The 22,696-nt window shown below is 42.0% G+C and overlaps 1 protein-coding gene across 2 annotated transcripts in view; it reads right to left on the bottom strand.

The window, feature by feature from the left end:
* Positions 1-21,728, bottom strand: part of LOC146189126 (uncharacterized) — a 51,187-nt gene extending 29,459 nt beyond the window's left edge. For both annotated transcript variants that reach the window (XM_084603219.1, XM_084603217.1), the window contains exons 1-2: positions 21,567-21,728; positions 9,601-9,727 (exon numbers count right to left, since the gene is read on the bottom strand). The gene's annotated coding sequence lies outside the window, so the exon portion shown is untranslated. The remainder of the gene's footprint in view (positions 1-9,600; positions 9,728-21,566) is intronic.
* Between the last annotated feature and the right edge of the window lie 968 nt (positions 21,729-22,696).

Genomic DNA, 22,696 nt, shown 5'->3' with positions numbered 1-22,696 from the left:
AGGGATGATTCCTCACAACTGCCTGTGGTTTTACCCATTTTCACCCGGAGAGTCGTTAGTGAATCTTGAAATGGTCAATTTCGCGATGCATTGAAGAAAACTTTATGGAATTTTATACTGTATGCAAAAATAAGCTTTTCGGTTCTCTATCTGCCTGTGGTCATTCCTGTTGCAGCAAAATAAACCAAGATTAAGAAAATGATGAAATTCACAGTAAAATCTTCGGCCCACTGAATTCAAACAGATTACTTTTTATTGCAAAAGCAATACTACGCTAGGTTTCGAGCCTTCAGCGTAGCGCGGCGGTAGCCATGTACGCCTTATCCATGTGACGCTGTGACGTCACACCCCACGTGACACTAAGGTGAGAGCTGGGATCTCAACTCAAGCGGTTGGCTAAGCGTGGCGGTAGCCACGTCTTACCCACGTGAGGATGTGACGTCATGCCCCACGTGACACAAAAGTGATGGGCTCCCAACTCAAGCGGTCGGCGTGGCGCGGTTGGAGCCCTCTCGCTTCACATGGGACGGTTATGTCAAAATCAGCCTGCTAGGACCCTGGAATTCACTTTACCCCTATAGACCACTAAGCACGTTCTTACGGCTTGGTTAAAGCGGGGCTTTATATGTGGGCTGAAGAAGAAGAAAAAAAGAAGAACGCTCGGTCAACCACAGCTAATGCTTTCGCTCAATATTTGGTTCAGCAGCGTTGAACTCTTGTGATTTTTTTTTCATGACGTCGAAAGTGTTACGAACTTCATGAATCACTACTCCACATTTATGGCCCCGCCGCAGTAAATGATCAGAAATTCAATTTAAATCAAGAATATACTGAATTGATCGTCGTTGTCTTTTGAAAACAATTTGCAGCAGAAATTCCTTTTTCGTCTTCTGCTTACTTAGAACCCAAAGAACTGAGAAATTGATTTGCCTAGCTAGAACGCGGAAAACGTTCGACAACAGCCAAGTTGTATTGTGCCCAATCTAGGAAGCATCCCACAATAAATGGTCTCTGCAATCATATTAATTTCAATTATAGCAAACTTAATTTATTGCTAAAAATAATGCAAAATGTTGCACGTAGTACTAATTCATTCGACTCACATTGAAAGCAAACGTTTTTCTTATGCTGGAGGAAATGTTACTGTGATAACTAAAGTGGCAAAAAATAGTAAGGTTTTCACGCTATTAAAATGAGTTTTAGAGCTAAATCTTTGTATAGTTTGGTATAGCTTTGTTTAAATATAGTTCAACTTGATTTACCCCGGTAGAAATAAAAGTTCTTCAGATTTGCTGAAGATAGGCTGCTTTGTCTGCCAGCTCTTGCTAACGCTCTTCGTGCAGTTTGTCATTGTAGTTGCTGGCTATAGATGGCATTGTTGCTCGCCTCTCGCCTCCTGTTAACGTCGGTTTGAGCGGCGTATCCCAGTCCTGACAGCTGCCACGTTGGACGTCACCGCTGATGTCTGATGTCGCACACACGGCAATTAACTTTGACAGGTGACATCACAGAAACCTCCCATCATTTAGTGCCTTTGCCGCGTCACCTGCAAATTACCATCTGCCAGAGGTACTCTTTCCAAAAAAAAAATTGTTTTATCCAGGATTGTAAACATCAGAAACAGTAAACGTGTTATTTATTAAACAGTACTTTGCAACATACCTCATAGATAATGCTTCTGATACGTTCCATACACCACCCTAATGCTGTTTTGTAAACTTCGCCTAATTGAGAATTACGCACCAACCTTTATTGCCTATGGGACAACGTGCAATAATGACCACAGAAGTTTGTCGCCAAGGTATTCTTTTGACCGCGGGTGTGTTGCCTCCATTCATTGTGATGTGTTGTAGAAGTCAATCGTCAGCTCCAGTGCTAGCCTACGGCAGGCTGGTTGAGTTCGGTTCCTTCACATTTAACAGTCATTCACGCTCTTGCAATTAGCCTTACTATTTTAAGAAAGTATATGTTTATGTTCAAATGTTTATGTAGGCATGACTTGGCAATGTTCTCCCAATGTTATTTTGTAAAGTTTCTTAAACTGAAAAATTAACAAGAGCAAGAACAATGTCGCTTGACCATATCGGAAGAAGAAACATTGCTCTAAAGCTTAGGTGGTACCCAAACCATCTTTTCGAAATATCCATATCGTTTTGTCTGTAACCCTTTACGTGCAGCCGTAGTTACCATCCTTCTTAATTAGTAACCCAGTTTTACAGTACGTACTATATTGTTTAGGTCGTGCTTAGAGCTGCGTTTGTAGGCTGTGCAAAGCAGAATACCTGCATTTAATATTCACCGTCTCAGACACAGCAACAGCGGGAGTACAGTCTCCAGCTTTTCTCGTAACCTGACGTTTCGGAGAAAGGAAGTGCTCTCCGTGGCGCGGTCTCGAAGACGTAGCTCCTTCGCCGTTTTCAAACAGAGCCAAACAAGACCAAGGCGACAAGAGGGCGTGGGGGATATCGTTGGCGTTTGGCGTACGTGCGTGCCAGTGTTTTTTGGCCTTTGCGCCTTCCTCATAAACAAGTTTTCTTTTTGACTTCATGTCTTCCGGCATTCCTTTTTACGAGTGCGATTAGGGCGGGTCGAATCGGGGTCAGTCGATTTCCCGCCGGTGCGATACGCATCGTCCAAGCCGGCAAAGGGAAAGCGCGCGGGCTCGCCTTCAAAGCGAGGGTGTCGCGAAATGAAAGAAATACATTGAACATACGGCACAACATCTAGAACGAGAGGTGCTGCCATGCCGCGGCATTTGCGCGCAACGAGCTGAGAGCATAAGGTGAGAATTGTCACCGCCAGGTATCGCCACAAGGTTTGGACTGAACAACATTATTCTAAAATGTCTGTATATAACGTACCGCAATACATACCCAGATTTCAAAAGCAACTCTTTCAGACTCTAATCGAGTTATAACCTTATATTAGGCATGATAACTTTGGGACAATATATTGGGACCTATAAGCACTCAGACTGGCAATAAAAGATATGTTTATTTTATCTTCAAGTCGTTGTTGCTGCTCAGGGCGAACGCCTAGACTAAGAAGTTTGGGTTGATTAAACGAGTCTAACGGTCAAGTCGGGTTTCTTGTTCAAAAATAACGATAATTTTTTTGAAATATATGATAACAGCTTTTAAATGGAATTTTCTTACCGCGAAGTTAAAAACGTTTTGGCACCCTAATTATTTGTGGCTTAAAAAATATTCCGTTATGAGTCTTTTCATATCTGCATTAAAACGCTAACTGCATGAGGCGATGTTCCTTGACTGTGTGTCGCTCGATGTCGTCGCCGTGGCCTATTATTGCCGCCTAGCACCTCTACTAGGCCTACTTCACAAAAGCAGTGATTTGATATTCGCTGGGGAAGCTGCAATTTGAATCAGGAACGTAAACAGAACGACAGCCATGATGGTTTTTTTTACAGCACTCTCGATCGAGACTGCTTTTGCTGTGAACGTTTTTGTATTTAACTTGTATTGGCTCTTCGTTTTGATACATTTTTGAGCAGGTTGCATATGGTCTACATTTGCAATTGACGACACGCGGTAGCTGATAAATAGGTTAAACTGAATCAAATGTTGAAGGAACATGAAGCTCTATTATAGTGACGAAGCGCTTTCTCAATAAAATAGCTGAAAAATTCATTTCTCGGAAACAAATATTGAATTATTTGTGTGCCTCATATTGGCAAAACCAGCATCATGATCGCTGCTACATTGGGAAGTCATGAGAGGGTTTTTCAGTAAGAAATGTGTCATTTGGTTAAGATTATGGTGTTTAACGTCCCAAAACGGATCAAGCTGCGAGGGACACCGTAGTAGAGGGCTCCGGAAATTTCTACCCTTGAGATTCATTAACGTTCACTGGCATCGCACAGCACACGACCAGCTTCGTTTCGCCGTTATTGAAAAGGGGTTGGCCCTGCCGAGATTCGCTCCTGAATCCTTGGGAACAGCAGTCGAACGCCATAACCATTACGCCACCACGGCGCGTAATAGTTACGCGATATGGCAAACAAAATATTTGGTAAATCTGATTGCATTCTACACCAAGGTCGTATCGAATATAGGTACCCTATATTAACACAAAACAAAATGGCACGAGAATTTCTATTCACCAAAGCGATGCAGCTATAAACATCGGCGTAGTGTTGATCAGTGAAAGAATATCGCCCTCAAGAGTTTTTTTTTTTTTTTTTTAAGGGGCGACTGATTGTCAGACCTGCAGTAATTATATATTTACCTGCACCCAGTGCAGCCGGTTTAGCTGAGATCAAAATAGTAACCTCGTCCATAGTGGCACAACCAATAAGTCACTTGGCCGACATGGCGGATCTGCTGTTGTGTTATGCATTGCATGTAAAATGCTTCATGGCAGTTGAAAGAGAACTGGGGTGGCCTTTCCAAAATGAAATTACCTTTTGTTTTTGCTGCTTGAGCCGCAAAGTCGCCTTTATTCGTCGCTGGATAAACTTCTTCAGGCAGAATGGAAGGAGGTCAGCACTGAAATGCAATTACGCCTATGGTGAATCTTCCCTCGCCCGAGTTGCTTTGCTGCCGGCAATGCACGTGTACGTTCGAACCGCCAGAATCAGTTTAGTAAATAATGAGATGCAACTATTTGCTGGCTTCGAATTTCTGTGCTTGTGGTATTGCATTTTAAGTATTTAAAACAGACATGCTCGGCGTGTACCTGAGTTCAGCTTTCTTAGGTACATTTTAGCATTGAGACAATTGCGGAGTATTTTAAGATACTGCACATATTGGCGGAAATGGTCTAGGTTTCACATATGTTGCAACAATTCGCTTCTAAACCTTTTTTCCGGCGTTGGCACTGATAGGAAGCTTCCGATAATTGGCGAAGGTCTTGAAGCGGTCACAACGAGTAATTAAAACTGCGGTAGAAACACAATGGGTTATGGTTTTGAAAATAATATTGAGAAAACAGTGGTTAGTGTAAGATACTTTATACTGCAGAAATTGTCTAAGCTACCGATGCACAGTAAACTTTCTTCTGAACTTTTTAGTGTGCTCACAAGTGGTAATTAGGACAGCCATAGAAGCCATTAGGGTGCGGTTTTTGTAGCAAAAAATAAGTCTGCTGAGGGTAGATCGCATGGTACACCTATACAAAAAGGGAATAACAATCACGTTAAAGAACACTCCCCAGAATTTGTCCAGAATAAGTGGGCATTCAAAATATAACTGTGAGTGATTTAGCACAGACTTAAAAATTGAACACCTCTCTAATTTTTATTCCCGAATATTTTTAATTGTACAAGCAATATAGAGTTCAACTATTCAACTAGCCTGTTACCTATAGGTAATGGTCGGCGTGTTAACGAATTTCTTTTCAATCTTCTTCTTTCAGTTCTGGAAATGTGCGAATTGAATGTTGTGCAGCCAGTAGGGCAAGCTATAAGGTAAAAAATTGCAATGCATTCTTTCACATGTCTTTCTTCTCTGTTGTCAAAAGCGCTGCAAGATAGCCGCCTTAGCGTGTAAAGGTTTCGAAAGAAAATACGCCTATGCAAATGCAGTACCGAGAGAATTCCAAGTGTACCTGAGAAGGAACTGAGACTGTGCGACTGGAGTTATCTTTAATTGCGAGCAGGTCTCCACGCCAAGCGCAATGAAAAGAGGTGAGCGTGGGAAAAGATATTGCCGGGCATGTTAGCACTCTAATGCGCTGCAAAACACAAATGAAAGAAACGGGAAATTGTCGTCGCGTTAACACACAGAACCCGCCCCTGTTCATGTCAGTGCATTTAACAGCCTTGACCTAGTTTACAGGAGAAAGAAAAAGGGATTAACAGTTGCGCATTCGCGAAGGGTGTGGTCTGCTACTAACGCGACCGAATGAGTTACTGGAAGTGTCCGCCGGAACTGGGAGACGCGATCCGTTATCGGCGGGCTACAAGGCACGGCCTGCTTCGTATTGGAGAAGGAATGCGACGTGGGGCTTGATGATCGATGAGTTGTCTCGATTACTTTCACCCGGTCACTTGAACTTTGATACCTACAACTCTGGCAAAGACAAGAAGTATACGAATGAGGCGCGAGAGAACGAACTGATTCATCAGACCCTTTCAAAGAACAAAAAAACTTGCTGCGAGAGAAAAGGTAGATAGATGGACACGCTGCTATTGCAATGAATAGCAGCGTTAAGAAAATGGGAATACAATAAATATTTCGTAATTCTGCCCTCTATAGTTAATTAAGCTCTTCTAGTTTTTAGAACTCACTTTCCTCAATAATATATCGCGCTTGATATTGCACCTGTACTAAATCATTTGCTGTATCATGTTGACTACTGTGTGTCCAAATGACCCGTACTCCTCCCTCGCGAACTCTGCGGCTAGCCTGTCTTGAGTCAGACCACAACAATGGCCCCAGATCCATCACTAGGCAATACTCACGTCACCAGAGCCTGTCGGGATTGCTCAATGACTGTTTTATAGCCTACACTACGCAGAAACATATACCTTCTGTCTTTCTTCTGCAGCTGACTGCGTCAGTGTAACCTATTGCTTTTCCTAACACCTCACCAGCACCTTCATCCCTCTTAAAAATGAGAGTGCATTAAAGATAGTTCTATATATTAAATACGACCGTAGAACCAAATTTATTTTTTCCTGTCTTCAAGTAAAGGACGGAACGAAGTAACTGATATTAAAATAAACGACTTCGACTGTTGTTCTCCATTGTGTTCCCAATTACATTCTGCAAGTCCATATTTTTTTTTTAAACTCTACTTATATTTCAGTGTACACTTATATTCCTGTGAGATCACCGCTCCTATGCTTGCTTTAAGCTGTGTTTCCCTGCTTGTCGTTCACAGTGCATTTCGCACTTTTTTTTTTCTAAACTATTCTCATTAATCGTACTTAATACCTCCTATATTGCACTCAACTGGACCTTTGTGACACCTGTATCATATCTTTTCTTTTTTTTTTTTCAGTCTTAGTGCAAGATGATAAGAGCACGCGGGTCACAATCCACGAAGAAATATCCCGTTGATGCCCAATAAACATTATTCTAATATTCACTTTCCCAGAGTTCAAGAACGGAAGTTGCCAGATAGCACTAAATCTTATTTTCTTGAAGAAATCCAGCTCATCAAAAAGCATGTCCTGTCAGGCTCTATATTTCAGAATTTAAAGTTTTCTGCGAAGACTGTTTGGGTAAAGGCTTAAGCAAACATGTTTCTTGTAATACTTTTGTTGTTGCCTTAGAGGGGTCATACCGACCTTGAAGCGTACAGACATACACAAATTTCTCGGGAGATTAGCGCAGGAATACAGAGAAAACAGACATAATGAAGACATGACACAGCGCTTCCTGCACGAATTTTATACACGAAATATATCCAAATGTTGTTCAGAGGGCAAGGTGCTATCTTCAGCCGCCTTAGAGGCTGAAACCAACGCACGGTATACTGATATGTGCTGAAGCATGCACGGTGCATTTGGCATGGTTCGCGTAACTCTTTACGAGCGGCTGATGAAAGCAATGTAGGCGGTGTTCTCAATTAAGTGTACATACTGCATCTGGATGTTTTTGCAATCCCGCCTTGATTTAAATTTCAGCCATACCAGCTGCTTTCGGTCAACGCAGGAATCTTTCTACTATCCTTTCTTTTGCTCTTCCAATCCTTCACCATGGACAGATGTTTCGAAAACACACTCAAGGGAAATCGGTGGACAAGTCCTGATTTTATGGACTTTGCATTTAATTGTGATCTAACTATAGAATATTTCAAGGTACCGTTATAAGCAAATTATGTGTACCCTACCAATACATAGCGAATTCGTGCTTTAAAGGTTTCTCCTGAACCTCCGCTTAGAAAGCAAAACTGCGATAGAAACAAATAGGGTGTGTTTTGGTTTGGTTTGGTTTCGGGGTTTAACGTCCCAAAGCGACTCCGGCTATGGGATACGCCGTAGTGGAGGACTCCGGAAATTTCGACCACCTGGGGTCGTGCACTGACATACATTACAAATTATAAACGTCCGCAGAAAGATTACGCGGATATATTTATTGTTAGCGTTCAATTTAGGGGTATGAGAAATTCACGAAAGTTTTCTGAAAAAACAAATCGTCGTGTCTGAAATTTCAGGGAATACGTATTTCACTTTTTACCTCCAAGCAGAGCTTCCCAGAGCAGCCTTTTGTTTATGCCAGTCATGCTGACGTAGCACTTTCTTCTTCTAAGTGGCACCATATCTTTACATGTAGTACACAAGTAGAGGCGAAGATAGTTAAAGATCTCGCATTATAATTTATGAGGTATTGCATTTCATACGGGACCGGCGCCGGATCAATAAGTGCGTAAAGTTTAGCGACTATGTATTTGACATGAAGGCCCTCAAATACCGGAGCGACAACAGGAAGAATATCTTTAGCAGATCGCTTTGACAAAAGACTATCGATTATGTCAGGTCTTTCTACTTGTCAATTTTTGTCACTTCGAAAGAAAAGACTAATATTACACGTAGACAGACAACGGAGTTATTGGTTTTCTGGAAGGAATTATCCTGCTTTCATTTATATTTTCACTTCTGTAGCTCTGAAGGGAACTTTTGTTCAAGTCGTAGTCTTCTCATGTGGTATAAGATTGACAGCAAATTATTCCTTCAAATATGTGATAACTTAAATCCACTCTTGACCTGCTTGCCAATAAAATACTGTCCAAGCGGAGTTGAATCACCAAGGAAAAAGCTACGGAATGGAGTAGGAAAACCTTTAAAAAAGTAAAGACATCCGATACGGAACATGAGGGTTAGAGCCTAGGGCCTCCCAAGTGTCGAGGTCCTTAAACTGTACTATGGACTGTAAATGACGTTTCAGTTTCTCAGATGGCACCAAGGAACGATACCCCCCCCCCCCCCCCCCCTTTTGCTTCATTATTGGCTTTTGTTACAATACAGTGCTGGTACACGGTGCGTAGGCACATCTCCAAGGAAAGCGTTGATAAAAGGAAAACCGCGCAAAGACGCCATTTGTTGACTGCAAGGGAGCGGATGTGCACCCCAAAGAAAACGCCGAGGTTAGCTTTCTTCCGGGGTAGTATTATTAGGGAGCTGGAAATGCATTATGCCGACTTTGTTTTAGCGCTTTAGAGCATTTTTAGCGCTTTCGAGCCTGCTCTATTCGTTCTGGCACGGATTCAAAACCAAAGTGGCAACAATGTATTTTTCGATTGACAGTAAGTGGTGACAGGTCTGTCCACAGATCATCTCCACTGATCCTGCCCGAAATTGCTGTCCACAGCACTCATGGGCCAAGAAATTCCTTGGCATCAATACAAAGTCAAAACACAGATATTGAACTCCAAAAAGGTCGACTCCGCATATGTACCAACAGAAATATCGCCAATTAAAATTCCCTTCGCGTGTCCTCGTTATGGTCATTCACATCTCTTGGTGAGATAACAATATAGATCGGACTGGAACCGCCCTTCTTCCAAGAAATTGTCAGCTAAACAGCCAGTTTTTCCCCTGCTGGATGCACCGTCATAGGCGACAATAGAAACCAACAAGGAATGTTAAAAGCGTTGCCGTGTACCGCAGGGTCAATTACCTCGCCTTTTCCTTACCTTGCCGATATTTCAGAGGTTTATAAAAGCCACTGAGAGCCCAGCCCCACTGCCGTCTTGATTTCCTCACGATCTTCGAAGGCGGCATTGGTACAATAGAATGGCGCCTGCTGTCCCGACGATGAACCTGAATGGGAAACGTTTAAGGATTATTTGTACACTGCTGTCTCACTTTTGTGAGCTTGGTGGTCGCATGGGCATCCGTAACTGCGTTGAGCGTATGATATATGCATTTGATAGCCCTTTAAAACCGTTTCAGAGGCCTCTTAAGATTTGTCTAATTGACGATCATGTTTTCTGGAGCTGTGCACAAATAACCATTTTTTTATTGTTTCGTTAAGTGTTCCAGTGGCTTCAGCAATAACCAGTATTGGTTTTGAAACACAACGTCAAAATTATGTCACCACGGCTTATAATACCAATGTTTTCAAGCTTAGGAAGAAGTTTTTGCGAACTATGCTACACTGTATCATGGCTTATTGCAGACCGGAAGGCATTCTGAAGCAGGTTATGGCGCTCGACTACTGTGCCCTAGGATGCGAGATCGAATCCCGGCCTTGGCGGGCGTTTTTCGATGGAGGCGAAAAGCAAGGCGCCCGTGTGCTGTGCGATGTCAGTGCACGTTAAAGAACCCCTGGTGGTCGAATGTTCTCGAGTCCTCCACTACGGCGTCTCTCATAGCCTGAGTCGCTTTGGGACGTTAAACCCCACAAACCAACCAGCTTTCTGGTGCTGAAGAAGTGAGGGGTCGCGTAAACAGCGACCCTTACAGTTGCGTCCGAGGTCCAAGGCGTGGCAAAGGTTCTACGAACAGCGTCAGAGTTCAGGCTCGAGGTTAGCACACTTCTTCCTCTCATACTTCTGCGCTTCTTTGTCGTCAACGAATGCTACATTATAATCCAGTAACATTTTGTACAAGAAATTGGGGGAGTAAAACTACACCTCGTTGTGTCGACTTTGCACTATAACGTATAGTGTCCTATCAGCCGCACGCTTTTTTCCATGGAATAGCATTAAATAACTCAGTTATTCCTAGAGGCTGCTAAAACATAGCCAAGTTGTGTTGAAAGTTTTATTTATTAAACAGAGTACAAAATGAAAAGAGCAAGAAAAATGAAAAGTTGGAACGGTCCTCATATCTGCTCGTGTTTTGTTTTCACAGCAAATTGGAGAGCTTCGAAAATGATAGTTTAGCACCAACTAGCCGTACGTACTGCAGTGGTGGCGAGGGCTCCCGCTAACAAATTTCGGTAAGGTGATAAAGCCATCAGGCGCTAGTGGACATATGAACCTGTGGTGTAATGAAAACATATCGGGTTAAGCGCCAAGTGCTGGTTAGAAAACCCGAATTCTCAATTGGGCTAGTCAACTCTGAGGAGGGAAATCAACTGCACCCCGCTTATCACAAAATAAAGTTAGCTTGGAGAGAACGTGATCAAAATCTTAATATAAGGCAGAAGCAGAATTTTATTTCGTATACTCTTCGTCTTTAGTTCTTGTCAAAAGAGTTACCATTGGCTTGATACTGTATAGTAATTGCGGGAAAACCAGAATCTACACTAAGCGTATTTAGAAAAAAGTTTAGGCGGCAGAATTCCAGGAATCCGCGTGGGCGACGATGGTGCCACCAAATGCCTATCGTCTCACCTGACTGCATGGTTGATACCTTGAAAACAGTCAGGTGGTGCAGAGCCATATCTAGATGACAGGTGCCTCATCACTATAGGCTGGTATGGCACCTCTCCTGCTGTTCAGGCTTATCGAGCACACAGCTTCTGGAAGAATACTTAGTCAATAAAGACTATCTCCATGTCATCTTGATAGATGGTATAGAGTTCACGATCCTACCCTATCCTGACAGCACGGGGGTTCTTGATTTCTGCATTTAATAATTTATTTTTACCTTTTGGTAAGTGAAATTCCTATCCAGCACCATCTTGCCTTTTCATTTGCGATAACACTACTTTAAGCCCTCCATGGTAAGTGCTGCAGGTAGGAGACCTTGTACAGGGTTTTGAATATTTGGGGGCCGGATATTAAATGATTCCAATGTAAAATCTACAGCCCTATTCGAGCTAAAATAACTTTCACAAAGTAGCAAAATATGGTGTACGTTATTTCATAAGTTATTCAACATCGGTACTTGCCTATATTTTCCGGAATCGACGAAAAACTGCCCTCGGCGGCGTGCCCAATTTTCGCAGAAGCGAGTCGAGAAGCTACTTTGACATGTTGCGCTATCTGTCGAGAGGCGAGGCAACCGCAACATGTCAAAGCAGCTTCTCGACTCTCTTCTGCGAAAATTGTGCACGCCGCTCAGAGCAGTTTCTCGTCGATTCCGGAAAATCTAGGCAAGTACCGATGTTGAATCACTTATCAAATAATGCAGACCATATTTTGCTACTTTTTGAACGTTATTTCAGCTCGAATGGGGCAGTAGATTTCGCATAGGAATTTTTTAAAACCCGGCCCCGAAATATGCAAAGCCCGGTATATTTCGCATCCGTTTCATTGACCTCACCAAGCAAAACATATTTGTCCTTTCACACGTAAGGATGTTCTACTGCAATCTTCAAGGCCCAATAATTAATGCCGCATTTTAAATATTCCCCAATTTGGTTCATTTGGTTCAAAAATTTGGTTCAAAAATTTGGTTCAAAGATGAGGAAGATGAAATAAATGACGCTCTGTGAGGACCTAATGCGCATAATTCACCACACTAACTCCTGAAATAAGGACACACCAACTAGCCCACTAAAATGACTTGCTGATTCCTATAAAATTGAATTTTTCTATGCCATGAGTGGCCCGTAAACTTTCGCTCTTGTCTGCGTTGTCCCCGTTAAAAAAGAAAACAGACGACTCGGATGGTCAGATCCCACATCACCTTTCATCGTTCACTAAGGTCCGATAAGGAAGCCGACGCGAGCAGCTGCCATTGTCAAGTGCACGCGCCAATTGATAGCATTACGCGTGAGTTTCGCAAGCTCGCGGCGCTTAAGACAAAAACCTATATAGGCCAAAAACAACCGCGCCCAAAACGACCAAGTAATAGAGGTACAACTTGGGGTAAACAGACTGACTCCAATGGTCCGCAGCCCGAGGCACCCACACCGCGCTGCAGGGCAAAGACATGGCAACGGAGACTGCTATCTTATGACAGCTGCCGCGTAAGAAAAGCTGCGTTTTGGTATTTTATTTTATTTTTATCTCCTGTAATTGCGTAAGACATACGCGGAACAACCATACAAAAATGGTGCCCAAAGTGGAACGCGTAGCGCCCGATATACGAGAAGGCTCCTCGGGCACTCGTTCAAGTTCAGGTTCGCACACCGATTGTCCTGGGGGAACGGCGCTGAAATGTATCTTTGTGTTTCCGCCAAGGCCTTGCCCGGAATTCCTTTCTTTGTTTCGACAGTGAAACAAGACAGCTTTTTCTTTCTCGCTGCCCTCCTCCCAGCATAACCCTCGTAGCTCAATTACCATTGAAACAGACTCGTAAAAGCGGCGGATAGTGGCGCGTTCTTATGAATAGGGGATTGCTCCTGGAGAAAACATGAATTAGGCCTGTTATACCGAACGTTTCATTGAAAATACGCAGAAGGCTAGTAAATGTTTGCATCCATTGATAAAATGCCGAAAACTATTTTAAAAAATCATGCGTTAAAAGCCGAGATAATATGAGCTGTAAAAAAACAATATAGGCATTATCTCTCAATGCAAACTCCGACGACATCCAGGATATTTACATGCGGCGGTCTCGAAATGCTGCACTGTCATCTGCTTCCTAAGAATAAAAGCGAAGTTCTTGTCAGTGACGCCCAGATTTCGGATAAAGGTTTGTTAAGTACTAGTCCCTTTTTTACTCGGCGTTTCTAAGCAGTGATTGCACATTTTGCCATGAACAAAAGTCGTCGTAGTAGCGAAGAACCACATTTATATTTTTACGAAAAAGAAAAAAAAAATATTGACCTAGTAATTCGCAAAGTCGTTTTAATGCTTGAAACTCGCTGTCCCTTTAGAAGTCTTGTTGAGGAGCTAAAACTGGAGGAACTGAACTTTTCAAGACTTTGATTCAGGCTAACCGGAAGAATCATGAAACGTTTGTTAGGTTCGAAGCCAGTGCAAATCAGGGGCTGATAGAGGCGAACATCTTCAGACTCGTGCAGGCACTTGTAATGAGTAAGGTAGTGTACGTGGTACCCTACATCAAACTCACCGGAATGAAACGAAACAAGCTTGAAATTAGTATCGATAAAAGTGTCAAGGTCACGCTTGGACTTCCCCCGAACACATCAGCTGACAGACTTCCATCGGAAAGAAATTCCACAACTGGGTCAAAAATGCAACAAAATATTCTTTAATTCTGTCGCAAATGTCAGAATTGTTTGTAGTTGTGTAGTACTTTCCTGTAGTTCTCTAGTTTTTCTTTTGTATTTTACATGCGTCTGTAGTTCTGCAACTACTTTCTGCTGTAGTTACAGAAAACTCTAACGTTATTACAGAAATTTCTGTTCTTCCAACAAGTTCACTGTCACAAATCTGCCCAGAAACTCTACTGTGGCAACAAACATATTCCGTAGTTTGTTTCCGATAGGGTTATGAAACTATAGGTGCCTTGAACACCCTCGCGTAATTGACTGAAGCTCTCTTTACCCTCCAGCATCAATAACTGCTGGGATCTAAAACTGGGAGAAAAATTTTAAAGATGTTGGGCTACTAGCTTAAATATATACCGCGTTAAATCAGAGATATTAAAATCCCTTTGCTGCCCCGAATTATGCACCCTACCTTTCACGAATGGATATGTAAATAAAGGGAATATGCATTACAAGCGATGTTTACAGGTCGACAGGAGGAGGAGGAGGAGGAAGATGAGGAAGAAAGGCAGGGAGGTTAACCAGTAAAAGAAACCGGTTTGCTCCCTGCACTGGGGGAAGGGGGTGAGTGGATATAAAAGTTGTGATAGAGGAATGGTTGAAAGTACAGTCACATCACAGACATGCCACATCACATCACGTCACAGTCATATCACGTAACATAACAGCAAACTCATAGTCTTTCGAGTAGGCATGTGCTTTTCATAAAGCGGAGCAGTGCCTGGGAGGCCTTCACCGCAGATGATCGCCGATCCCAGGGACCTAAAATCCTAATTTTAGTCAATGGGCGTCCAGATGCTCCAGCGTACGGCACAGACACTGTCTTTCCTCACTGTGTATGGGGCACTCACAATGAATGTGGCCTATAGGATCGTCGCACACACAGTTTGTACATGCAGGGCTGTTTGCCATACCTATCATAGTCCTATATATAGAGGCTGCATATGCGAGAGCAAAATGGCATATCCGGCCGTGGCGGTTAAGGGAGACGGAACCCCTGGTGTGATGCGGTACAGTTCGTGGCTTCGAGACGGGAGAGGCTGAGGAAATGTTCATAGCCTTGGCATACAGCCAAATTGGTGTCAAGGTGGCCATTAGCGACTCAAAAACGCTGTAAGAAATGACGAATCCGGGAAGGTATCGGAGATTGCCATCCGTATATTAAACAGGGAAGGAGGATCCAGAGAACTTGTTCTTCTCGTTTGGGCAACAGCTCACCAGAGACGAAATGAAAGGGCTCATTCGGTCGCCCGAAGTCTCACTTACCGGTCGACACCTCGACTCTCCCAAGATACCGAAACTATAAACCGCAGGGAAGATATGCGCGCATACCCAGAAGTCACACTACACTACAGTCTAAATCGACGAATTTATCTGCGGCCTGATAAAACGCCTAATAAGAGGTGGTTACGGGGAGACAATTACAGCCGGGGAGCTTTGCCAACCCAGTGCTCTATACAGAAAATGCCATCCTGAAGTCTACCAGTCAAAGTGAAAATTTTGAAACGAGGCAGCAATCTTGGTCCACAAGGTATGAACATATCCCGACTGAGTACGACAGCTCGCGCACGTTAGAGTCTTGGGGGGCTTTGCTCCGCAGCCCACGCCCTAACGTCCAGCAAGAGATAATCGTTCCTCAAGCTCAAAATATTTCAAGGGCTGGTAGATAATTGTTTGGATTTATGACGTATGCGCTGCATCGCACATTTCAATTCGAAACACCTTTTTTTTAATAAGTATATGGCTGCTACGTGCATAAAATATTTACTCGATAATATTTTAGCTACCAAAGATGCATCTTTTTTTCTCGGAACCACTATCATTACAACAGTCATCTTTGAGAATGCATGTTGTAATACTACGTGCTCCAAGGGCAGCGATGATTTTCGTATATATTGGCAAGCGAACGAAATACACGAAGCATCAGTAATGAGCCATTTATTTGTATACTTACCACCTAAATTGTGATTAGCAAAGAAATAAAATTACAAACGTCCAACTAATGAACCTCATGAGAACAGGCATCGTTTTGCAATGCATGGTTACAAATTTATGAGGCTTTCTTGGGACCTGCATAGGAAGACATCTTAGCTTTTGTTCTGGGATCGTAGTGAAAAATTTCAGTGTGGTATAATCTTCTCATCCGGGAATATTTACTACGATTGTAGCCATATAACGATTACATTAGAGCTTACAGATGGAAACATACCTAATACAAAGCGGATGTGTCCTGAAGTTTCCGAGGGATATGCTTTAAACGTACGACTGTAGAAGAAATATATTAATATTAATTTTGCGGCACTAAGTAGACGGTGACGAGTGATAGCTGCGTCAACCAGGGTGCATATTTCAAGTGGAGGTCACGTTCTGGTTGCCTTAAATGATCTTTTAAAGAGGAAAATTCCTCGGCACGCATTCCGTTGCAACGTGTATTTTAACTTGACGATCAATACCTTTTTTTTTTTTTTTTTACTGCCTATTTAGAGCGAGCCGACAACCACTGAAAACATGGCCATCGCCTTGCTCACGTGCTGTCAACACTATATGGCTACACCCACCCAGGGCTAATTTCCTGCCTTGATTCCGCTGATACAGCGAGCAGCTTGGCTCATTTATTGTCACCCATTAAAGATGTTAATTTCAGCACAACTAACTGCACCGACACGTATAAACATAGGGCAAATGTTAAACGATAGTAAGGTTTTTTATCAAAGGCACATATTTTTTATTTGTGTGTTTGCCCAAAGACTCATCTATAAAAAGATAAAAATGTGGATAAAGGTTACAAGTTTGAAAGGCGGCCACAGTGCTCCACATGGTACACGAAGGCTCATAATCTCCTCTTTAATTTCAAATGCCATGTGCTCAATATTAATAATGCATGCCCGTCAGAAATAGTTTGTGTAAATGAAGGTAGCAAGTACGCAGGATACGAGGATGGGGAAACAAAGAGTTTAAAACCACAGGTAAAAATACAAGGTAAAAATTTGGTAAACTTGAGCAAAAACAGCGGAGTGCAGAAATATATAGAAATCGGAAAACGCAGATCAGAAAAGAATTTCTTTTGTTAACTCGATAGATCGTTTTCCAGTAAAGCTACTAGACATGCGCGAAGCCTTCTCGGCCGCCATTTTACCCGGGATGACAGGATGAAATAGAAAGAAGAGTTCGCGGCGCGCAGTTTTCCACGAAACGACATCCTGCCCTTCTTCGACGAGGCGAGCTGCTGCGCAATAATTACGTGCAGTACTAGCACCTTCTAGGCCCTGGAAACGTGCGCATTGTATTGTACCGGTCTGCCTTATTTCGTCCCAAGCGAGAAGACAAGCCCACGTTCGTCAGCATCGTATTGTAACCTGGCGGCCGCAACAGAGGTACGCTACTCGAAAAAGTTCCATAGGCAGCGCTGTACTTTTGTAAGCTAGATTTGTGTGCCTTAGAACACGCAGCTATATAAAGAATTGAAAAATGACACATGCGCAATGTGTTTTATATATGCAGAAACAATTGAACCCCTTATACTGGAATGTAATGGTATCTATCTGGATGTCGATGCTGGCGCAGTCATCCTTCAGAAGCCCTCGGATTTAGAGACACCGGTCGGGGGAATGAACCTGTGGTGCAAATTATCAAAAATTGATCTGAAGATATGTGACTGAAAAGGAAATGACATCAGGTTAGAAGGGTAGAAAAAAAAATTTAATAACTAAATCGGCAAAATAGTTGCGGGATATATAACAGCATTCTAGTTAATAAAAATAAGGAGCTGTGGCTATCAATTAGAAAGAAAGCAGGGGTATACAAGGCTTTCAAGAAAACACCAAACCAGAACTTCTATGATAGGCTTAGAACTCTAACTAAAAACTTGAAGCAGGAGTAGAAGTGCAAAAAAAAAAAAAAAACGAAAACACATACTTATCATCTCTAGAGGATAAAATAAGATCTATCCCAAAGGAATTATGGCGATACGTCAAAAGTAACAAAAAAAAAAACAATGGTGGTGTTCCTGCTATCAGGCACGAAAGGAAATTGTTAACAGATGATATTGAATAGGCTGATTACTTCAATGAATATTTTCATTCTGTTCTCACAACATGCCGTCATACACCACTACCTGAAATATATGAGCCATTATCTCAAATGGAGTACATTGCTGTGAATGAAGCTGTTGTTAGGGCGCTTTTGAACAATCTAAACCCGCATTCTGCTCACGGCCCAGATGGCATGTCAAATCACGTCTTGAAGTGGTGCGCCCAAAGTATTGCACCTTTTTTGATTGAATTATTTACAAAGTCATTACATTCTCAACAACCACCTAGTGAATCAAAATTGGCAAATGTAACTCCTATTTTCAAGGGTGGCTCTCTTGATTTGATAACCAATTATAGGCCGGTATTTTTGACATCTGTTTGTTGTAGAACGTTGGAACATGTTGTGTATTCGGGACTTATTAAGCACTTTGATGGCCACGGTTTTTTCATCCCGACCAAGCATGGATTTCGCTCGGGATGGTCCTGTAGCACACAACTTGTATAATTCATCCGTGACGTTGCATATGGTTTTAACAATGATACACAGATAGATGCTATATTTATTGATTTCAGAAAGGCGTTTGACGTAGTCCCACATAATTACTTCTATACAAACTTTCATATATTGGTCTTCCTGACTCACTTTACGGCTGGGTGGAAGATTACATGTACAGGCAGCAAAAATTGGCCCTAAATGGTGCGACGTCACAAATGGTTGAAGTTTTGTCAGGCGTACCACAAGACTCCGTCCTAGGGCCGCTGCTGTTTCTCGTGTATATCAATAGTTTACCTGAAGGCCTTGCTTCGAATATTATCACTAAGTTGTGTGTAGCACTGTGTCATGTGCAGAAGATATGAGCGTGTTGCCGTCTGATCTAAAAAAAATCTGTTCCTGTTCTGTTAAATGGAAAATGGACCTGAATGTAGCAAAATACTCTCATGTGCAGTTCACGACCAAGAAGAATAAGTTCTCTAGCTCATACTTTATAAATAATGCTTTAGTACAATGTATCGATGAAGTCAAATATCTGGGCGTCACATTAACGGCGACATTGAACTGGACAAATCACATTCAACCTACACGCGCTAAAGCATGTCGCCTTTTACATCTTTTTCAAAGAAATTTCAAGTGTGCACCAAAAGCCCTGAAGGAAGCATTGTACCTCTCTAATATCAGGCCGGTGTTAGAATACTTCGTGTGTAGCGTGGGACCCCCTCACAAAAACCCTTGAAGATAAGTTAGAGCGCACTCAAAAAAGGGCTGCAAAATTCGTCACGGCTATCTACGACCACAAAATTAGAGGTTCTCAAATCAGGGAAAGTCTAGGTCGGAAACTGCTCTCCGCACGCAGGAAAATCTTCCGGTAACAACATTAACAATGGTAACACAGGAATTGACAGGAACACATATTTAAAATAACCTCATTATCAGTCTAAGAGACGAGACAATTACAAAAATATCAGGCCAAATCAAAGTCGCATAAATGTGTTGTTTTCATTCTTTCCGTGCTCAATTTCAGATTGGAATTTACTTCCGGGTGAGGTCGTATGTGGGCCCAATTTTTCACCTGCCATCGAGAACATTATATGAATCTCTTTTACATTACAGGCAGTGTACTTTATTGTGAAACTGAGTCACAAATTTTTGTTGGGTGTGTTTTTTGCGCTGGGAATTGAATGTGTTTCCATTTTTTTAGAACTGATTGTATGCTTTCACTTCAGCTTTTCTGTTTGTTTTATGTTTGCAACTAACCCCTCTACGATAATGCCCAATGGGCGCTGTAGTATTTGTAAAAGAATAAATAATTAATAAATATTGTACTGCTATATTATGCTTTTTGCTGCATTAGACATTCTTTTTAATATAAAAAAATTAGCCGTGGTTCAGCTTGTGGTTAAACCTGGGGTTACACGAGAGCAATCTGCATGGCTACGCTTAAGTTTGGCTTGAAAGTAAAGACATGGCTTTTGCACATAGTAGTCTATGGTTACCGCTTTATTTATGCCTTAGGGGAATCGAGCACCCCTTGCCTCTCATCGTGTACCATTCTCATTCGGGTGTAGAAGAATTCTAGTGTTATGAATACGTCAAACACCGGGGCACACCGCCGTCACAACGTTAAAACAAATCTCTGCTCTAGCAACTCGCTGTTGTCTTTCACTTCTACCCAGTACCGAGCTATCTGTTTTCTTTCTCCTCCTCTTCTGCTTCTTCTTCTGCCTTTTCTTTCTTCGTCTTCATATTCGTTCTCTTCTTCTTTTACTTCTTTTAATTCTACTTCTTCTTCTTCTTGTCTTCCTCCTTCTTTCTCTTCTTTTCTTTTTGTCTTCTTTTTCTTCTTCGGACATGCACGGACAGGCCGAAATGGCGAGACTGTGGCCGATATAGCTCTCGCTACAAAAATTTTGTACTAATATATATTCCTCCTTGTTAAAATATTATTTGAACCATAAATATAGAACACCATATTAAATACAATTCAAACACTGAGTCCCAGCACCGCTCCCCGTCTTCTTCAGTAAAGATGCTTTTGAACTATTCATATTCGTTCTCTTCTTTTTTTACTTCTTTTAATTCTTCTTCTTCTTCTTCTTGTCTTCCTCCTTCTTTCTCTTCTTTTCTTTTTGTCTTCTTTTTCTTCTTCGGACATGCACGGACAGGCCGAAATGGCGAGACTGTGGCCGATATAGCTCTCGCTACAAAAATTTTGTACTAATATATATTCCTCCTTGTTAAAATACTATTTGCAAAAACATCGCATATTATATTCGCAAAAACATCTCTGAGAGGATGCCTCCCACAAACTGCACCACAATCTCATTTTTGTTTATAGATGCCTCTCAGTTATGGATATAAAAGCTTGACTCTGGTACTTTTTCAGAGACAAGTGCGGGAATTGCATGTTGGGTTGCGTTGCGGAACTCAACTGTTGTCCTCCTCAAAGGTCTTTACAAAGCGTTAAAGTTGTCAACCATCACGAGGAGCTAGCCTACATGCTCAAGCACGGTTACTTTACAATTTTACACAATTTTACATTGATGTGGCATAAATGTTAAATTTATACTTTTTAAATATTTGTAGAAACATTATTTCAACATTTATTGGTAATGTTAAAAAATGTTAAAAAAAAAAGAACGGAGACTAGGAACATGGAAACAACTTTCGGGCATAATAAAAAATTTAGCATTACCGTAATATTTGGGTGCTACATGCGGAGGTTGCAGAACCGAAAAAAACGTTTGTAAGATGGGCAATATAATGTGTAATATTAGTAAATGTTTGAAAAGACACCCTTTTAGAATAAAGTCGGAGGGCATATCATTTCTGTAATTTCTGCGGTTTTGTTCCTTACGATGTCTCGCCAGCTGGCCTACAACCATGCTCTATTACGTCACAGATCATTAACGACTGATGATGCAATAGACCCCATTATATACACAGGTATGCGCATCACCGATTACCGAACAGTTCTTTCGTCCATATAAAACAACACAAACGAAAAATGTTACTAATGAAAAGGAACGCGCCCATGTTATAAATAAAATATGAACGTACAACACCTCCAGGTGCAGAGACTCGAAGAGGAGTGTTCCAGTTTCAGACACCAGCCGGTGTCGGCCCTGACCAATGTGCCTTATCTCACGGAATCGCTTCCACCGAGGCAGGAAATTAGCGCGCCGTCTGGAAAATGAATGTGTCTCGCAGGCGGCCGATTTGTAATAACGTGATCGCAATGTATGCAAAGGTCGACTCCTTGCGCTAACTTCCTGTGAAAGAGCTCTACGGAAAGTCATGTCGATTATATCAAAGTATAAAGTTAATTTGTTCTTCAAATGGTTAGGAACAGTTAAGAGTAATTGTTCTATAAAGGACATGATAATTTATGGGAGCATAACGTTTAAGGTGCTTTTTGCTCTCTTAATTGGAAAGAATTAGTAAAAAGCTACATGCAAGGTTCCACTTTCACTTTTGAGAACATCGATTTTGTAGCAAGCATATTTGCCACAGCTGCTTGCTGACTCTCTGCAGTCTTTGCCGAACGCAATATATCAAACTGCAGCGCAATCGTGTCGCAGCCGTTCTCGCTCGATAAATATGAAACGTGAATAGTCTCCTAAGCATTCGGAGAAAGTGCTTGCTTGGCTTCTTGTCAGCTGCCAAGAACATACAAGCCCCAATGTGCTCAGAGTTTAGAAAAGCAGCTAAAATAATACTGAAACAATACTGATAAGCGGCTTGCTCCAGATTACGTTAAGTGGTCTTGAGGATTACACACAGTACGGAAACTGCCACCAAGAAACACGTGGGTTAATTGCCTATCGGCGCGGTTCGATGATGCCATACCTGGTGAATGTCGGCCCTATCACACTATTTAACCACGTTTTCAATAAAACGATAGTGCTTAAAAGTTTAACTCCGGCAAATGGCGCGACCTTCTTCCGTATCCGACCTAGATATGAAGTTGTGCTCGACGTGTGTGCGACAAAACTTTTGAGAAACATTTTTTTTTCCTTCTTCCAACCTGTTTACGAAATAGTCTGCGCCTTGTACAGAGTAAGCGTCTCCCCTCTGTTCATTGCTCTAAATTGCACACTGTTCACTTTTAATATTTCTTTATTGCGTCGGGGTAGCCTCGGCCTATCCGCTTCCATCCATCGGCTTTAAACTGTTACCCTTCTTCCGAC

Source organism: Amblyomma maculatum, chromosome 5 (genome assembly GCF_055883805.1).
Source record: "Amblyomma maculatum isolate TAMU_Amacu chromosome 5, ASM5588380v1, whole genome shotgun sequence".
Classification (NCBI taxonomy): domain Eukaryota; kingdom Metazoa; phylum Arthropoda; class Arachnida; order Ixodida; family Ixodidae; genus Amblyomma; species Amblyomma maculatum.
This window is presented reverse-complemented; position numbering and strand designations above follow the sequence as displayed.